General features: G+C 40.8%; 1 pseudogene; it reads left to right on the forward strand.

The window, feature by feature from the left end:
- The first annotated feature begins 1549 nt into the window (after window positions 1-1549).
- Window positions 1550-2191, forward strand: LOC101654930 (annotated as a pseudogene).
- Window positions 2192-5631: the final 3440 nt, after the last annotated feature.

Consider the following 5631-nt stretch of genomic DNA (forward strand, 5'->3'; position numbering starts at 1 on the left):
AACAGAAAGTATCAATTTTCATCTCTCCTAAAATGGCTGGATCTGCCATATAATACTTCAGATTCACAGGTCTATATGGATAAGGCTAATAGTTTTAAACAAGTAACAGTTCTGTCCAGGATTGAGGAACTTGAATGGAAAGGCTAACACACAGAAGAATACTGCCTGTATCTGGCCTGAGCATCTTTGAAACAGCTCAGTAGAATGAGAGAAGCAGTGATTCTGATTCCAACACACCTATTGACATTTGTCTGATGATTCCCCGATCACACACAATTCTGAAGGCAAGAGCTTACAATGATTTTCAAATGTATCCTATTCCCAGCCAAGTGAAAATGTTTCTGCACCAAGAATAATCTTACATTAAACTTATTTTTTTTAGCTGCCTAAATTTAACCAGCTGGGATTCTTTTTTTAGATGCTATTCTATTCAACCTTTAAAAATGAAGGATCTGATTCTAATGTGAAATCTGCATTTCATCAAAGATGGGACACAGTGTCCTTGGCTTAATTATTCTTTATGGAAATCTAGCACCTTTATTGCTGGCTGCTTAACAGGTAGAGAGAACAGAAATTCCCGAATATGTTTCTCCAGGCTGAGAATTGAATCATTTGATTCAACCCATATTGATAACACAGCAGAGGGAAGACATCTCCGTGGCCCACATGCTGAACCGGCATGAGGTAAAATAGTCAATGAAAATGTCACTAACTGCTTATAGAGAGGAAGGAGAATTGAGAACATGATAGGAAAAATAAGAACAGTTCACAATTGCATAGCACTTTGTAATATCCCTGTAAAGTCTATGACTCCACTTTATTCTCTTATCGGCCCTGAGGGGGGGGGGGGGCTGTCACAGGCTGAATAAAGAGAGTAGGACGTGTGTAAGTGGCCACCATATGCTCATCAGGCCGGTAAACGATAAAGCCAAGACTCCATTCTCACACCTCCGCAGCTCATTTCTTTCTTTCATTCATAAAACAAAGAAGAACGGATGGAGGAAAGTCTAACTCAATTTGAACATTGACCATGCTGTAAAAGAGAGCTGGAATTATCTGGCTTACCAAATGCCTCAAATGCCCAGTACCTCCAGTCTCACTTCACACGAGGGGCAGCTGATGATGGACCTCTCCACTTTCTCAAGTTATTAAGTCAAGAAAGAGCTAATGAGGATGAAACTCTTTTTGTTATTGTTTTAGCTGGTTACTATGGTTCTCGTTGTTGTTTTAGACTTGTTGTAGTTTCTTGTAGCTGTTTTAAAAGACATTAGCTCTTTTCAAAATAAAGCTTTGAAGATGATCTCTTTAAAAGTAAGGTCTATGGCTAGTGAATAGACACCCTTGGATTGAATGGATGTCCTAAAAGTCGATTAGGTCTCGTTTGCGTCTGGCCAATGAAAGCCAACAGTGCAGAGGGCGCCTGCTCTCTGTGCTGCCTAACTTTCCATCTTTTTCCAAAGGGAACTTTGGAAACGCTTCTCACTGGACACAGACCAGAAAGGAGAATCACAAAGGGACCTCCTCCACTGCCCCAGTCGCCACACACACCATGGGAGCGGTGACTGATGTCGAAGGCTCACAGAACTGTGTCTTCTCGACCGAGATGGCACTGGAGATGATCAAAGCGTTCATCTGCTGGTGAAAATCTTCACTAAATGATGCAACGCCAGGTCCCAGGAGGAGCAATGTAGCCTGTACCAACGTATGCGGAGCACACTGGCACAATCTGACTTTTCATTGGGCAAACCTTGCTGGCTTATGATATGAATCTTAGAGAAATGGAGAATTATGAAAAAATTTACAGAGAAATAAAATGTAACATCTCTGGAGCCATTGGAAAAATTGCTAGGCGCAAAAAGAAAATTCTTCAACTAAAACAAATATGAGACAATCTCCAAGAAAATGATGAAGCTTTAGCAGAAGTCATCCAGCACCACCAAACAGGCACGAGCCATTCAAGGAACCGGAGGCGCTGGGGCGGGTTAAAGCAGCTCTCACATAGTAAAGGAAGTATTGAAGGGAAGCTGGAATTGAGGGAGAAAGTTTCATGTGCTTCTTAGCACCTTCCCTGAACTTCAGCAAACACTGGAAAGTGATGCAAAAACTCTCAGAAGTAGAGGAAGCTCAAGAAACAACCATGAAAACAGTCCTAAACCGTAGACAACCCAAGAATATTGAGTTGGCTACATGATATTAGTGTGTTTAGAAATGTTTGTGTTCTTTGAGTTCCTTGAAATTTCTGGAGTGAAATACTTAGCTTTTAAAATTGATGCACATTTTATTTGTATTTCTTCACACTGCAGAAAATGACTTCAGCACAGACTTGCTTTTATCCACATTCTTTTTCAGTCCCAAAGTGCTTTCCTTTGATTTCCTGATTCTGACAACCTAGCAGCAAATTCCATCAACAACAACGTGTTGCTTTCTTGAGTTGGCTAGTGTTGCTTTCAGTAACTAGCAAGCAAAATAGCCTAACGCTATAGGGAGTACTGTCTGACACACTAGCAATTCTATGCAGCCAAGAGAAGGTTGAACTGGAGAGAGGAAATCAAGAAAATCCACAGTTTCATTACCTATTAATCAACTACATAAGAAAAGCCAAAAAGGTCAAGTAATAATCATTCTGCCTTACTTAAAAGTACTCATTTGCTTCCTGTAAGTCAACAAAATTTCAAAAAGATGGAAAAAAATCACAGCATTAGTGTTATGACAACTGGGATTGTAAAATAAAAATTAGTTTCAGAAGGAAATTATACAAAACATACATATCTATCTACATCCTATCATTTTGAAGGTGATCATGTAAATAGTAGTTGGTTTTATAAAGAAATACAGCAGTCATTTTGTTAATGAAGTCCACTTTTAGCATAAAAAGTATTCTTTTCACAACCTAACCCAACCCACTGGTGTCAAGTCCATTCTGACTCAAAGGCTGGAAGCTGTCTGGAAGGCGGCGGCCACATCTTTCTCGTCCGGAGTGGTTCTCAGGTTCAAACTACCAACCATTCCGTTACTGCCGAGCGGAGCACTCTCCCCACTGGGCGAGCAAGGCTGCTGAAATGTGATGGATAGAATCAAGTCAAAGACCGACAGCACCTTTACAAGTGTTGTGGGATAAGATACATTTCTAAGAATAGTTCCACAAAAAGAATGTCCACCAGCTAGAACATCAAAACTAAAAGAGCAACTCGAAGAGTTTCCTACATAATTAAGAATAAAGTAATCTCGCCTCACTTTCTTCACATAAAAACCTTGACTTTCCCCCAGTGTTCTTTCTTTTAAAAGCATCTTTATTTTTTTTCTGATTGCCGTCATTAGTGACAAGCCACCTGAAGATTCAGTAGTTTAAAACAACCCTTCTATTAGACTCACCGATTCTATTGGTCAGGATTCAGGGTGTAGCAGAATGACTCATCTCTGCTTTAGGCTGCATGAAGCCAGAGCTGGGAAGGCTTGATGGTTGGGACTGTCTCAACAGCTGGAGACTGGAATCATGGGAAGGCGCCCACACGCTGCTGATTGATGTTGGCCGCCAACTAAGACCTCAGCTGAAACGGGGGCCAGAGCACCTACAAATGACCTCTCCCTAGGACTCAGCCTGAAGGGAATTTGACTTCTCACTGGAGGCTCAGGACTTGTGACATAATGTGCCAACCAAAGAGGGAGCAAACCTAATGGCCTTTTCTGACACAGCCTTAGGAGTGACACAGTGTCTTACATACGGAATGCTCTTGATTATCAATGAATCGCAAGCCCACCCAGATCCAAGGAAAGGAGACATCAGCCCAGCTCTCAGTGGTTACAATATCAATAGTGCATCATAGAAGACAGTGTGGGCATTTGTGGTGATCTGTAGACAAGACGACCTGACACACTTCCTTTGAGCCCTCATTTCCAGTTAGAAATAAGTGTTTACTTCTGGAAATTCTCACAATGCTCTATCTCTAAATTACTCATTAATTCCACTATATATTGTAATTATGAATTTATGTCATATTTACAATTCCTCTGTGAGCCCCTAGGGTCTTTTTTGTTTGTTTGTTTGTATCTTCCAGTCTACTTAACAGAACTCTTGAATGTTTACTAAGGAAATATGGATTGTTTTAAATTTGTTTCAGATACGATTATTATATGACTAGGAGACAACCCGAAGTGCTTTTGGAGAAATGGAGAATGGAAGAAAAGTAAGCAGACTTATTAAATTGAAATGGCATTTACTGAAAACAATTCAGTTGTTTTAAAAGTTTCCAAAAGAGAATAGACATATCTCTACTTTTTAGATGCATGACCTGTGAAATGAAAGATGCCCGAAGAGAAACATACAGTGATACTGACCAGATTCACTTTAAATCCATGCCTAGAAACCTCAAATAGACTGCCCGTGCCCCCGATAGTTGTACTGTATTTCCCTAGCCCATTCCTATTCCCAGTCTCTTAAATGTCAGTTTCAGACCTTCTCCTTTCTCCTTAACCTCTAACATTTTTCTTTTGTACTTAATTTTCGGTTGGTGATCTTCTTTCTTCTCTGAGAGAACCAGGCAATTTGAAGAGAATTCCCAGAAGATCCCTGCCATCTCATCTGCCAGCTGCTAGTTTTGTACGCAGGCCCTTTGCTTTTCCGCTGCTGCCATTGATGCACCATCAGTGTTCCTTTCAACTTCCACACTGCACTTCATGGCCTCCCAACACAGTGCCACAGCAGTCCACCCCTTGGTTCCCTACACAATCAGCATACTACTACGCTGCCATTTCTTACATCTGGAACAAAGATTTCTCTTAGTCATAATCTCTTACCAGTCCATTTGTTTACCCTCCATTATAAAAATAATAATAATAGTTGAAAGTGTTGTTTTTATTCAGTTTTTCTTATACCTCTCTTTGCACACCCCTCTTCAACTCACCCCACTAAAGTTTTCACTGTACTAAAACTCTTCTACTCGAGGACCATCTCAATAGACAATAATCAATTTGTTGTCATTAAATTGGTTCCAACTCAATGGCAGACCCAACTCTACCCCAAAAGGTTGTCAATGGCTCAATTTTCAGAAGTAGACAACCAGGCCTTTCTTCCAAGGTGGCTCTGGGTGGACTTCAATCTACAACCTTTCAGTTTGTTGAGTGGGTTCACTTGTTAATGATTTTCACCACCCAAGGATTCTTGGATCTTTTCAGTTGTTGTTAAGTGTCTTCAAGTTGGTTCTTGGTTGCTCATAGAGACCCTATGTACAACAGAAAGAAGCACTGCCTGGTCCTGCACCAATTGTTATTTTGTTTGAACCCCTTGTTGCAGCCACTGTGTCAATCTATCTTGTTGAAGGCCTTCCTCTCTGTCATTGCCCCTCTGCTTTATCAAGCATGATGTTCTCACAGGCTGGTCTCTCCTGGTGATGTGTCCAAAGTGAAAGGAGATCTCTCCACTGTACCTCTCAGGAGGATTTCCTCCTTGTCAGTATTAACTTCTAATCCTCAATTCTCATCTTTTTTAGTCTATCAGCAATATTTGATGGCATAGGCATTCTCTTTTCCTTTATCAAATTTCTTACCTGGGTTTCCAAAATACCTTACTCTGTTCCCCTCACAACCCCCCTTGCCCCTCCTACACACACACACACACACACACACACACACACA

Source organism: Echinops telfairi, unplaced genomic scaffold (genome assembly GCF_000313985.2).
Source record: "Echinops telfairi isolate 266 unplaced genomic scaffold, ASM31398v2 ScPeMD7_7469;HRSCAF=8507_1, whole genome shotgun sequence".
In the NCBI taxonomy this organism is placed as follows: domain Eukaryota; kingdom Metazoa; phylum Chordata; class Mammalia; order Afrosoricida; family Tenrecidae; genus Echinops; species Echinops telfairi.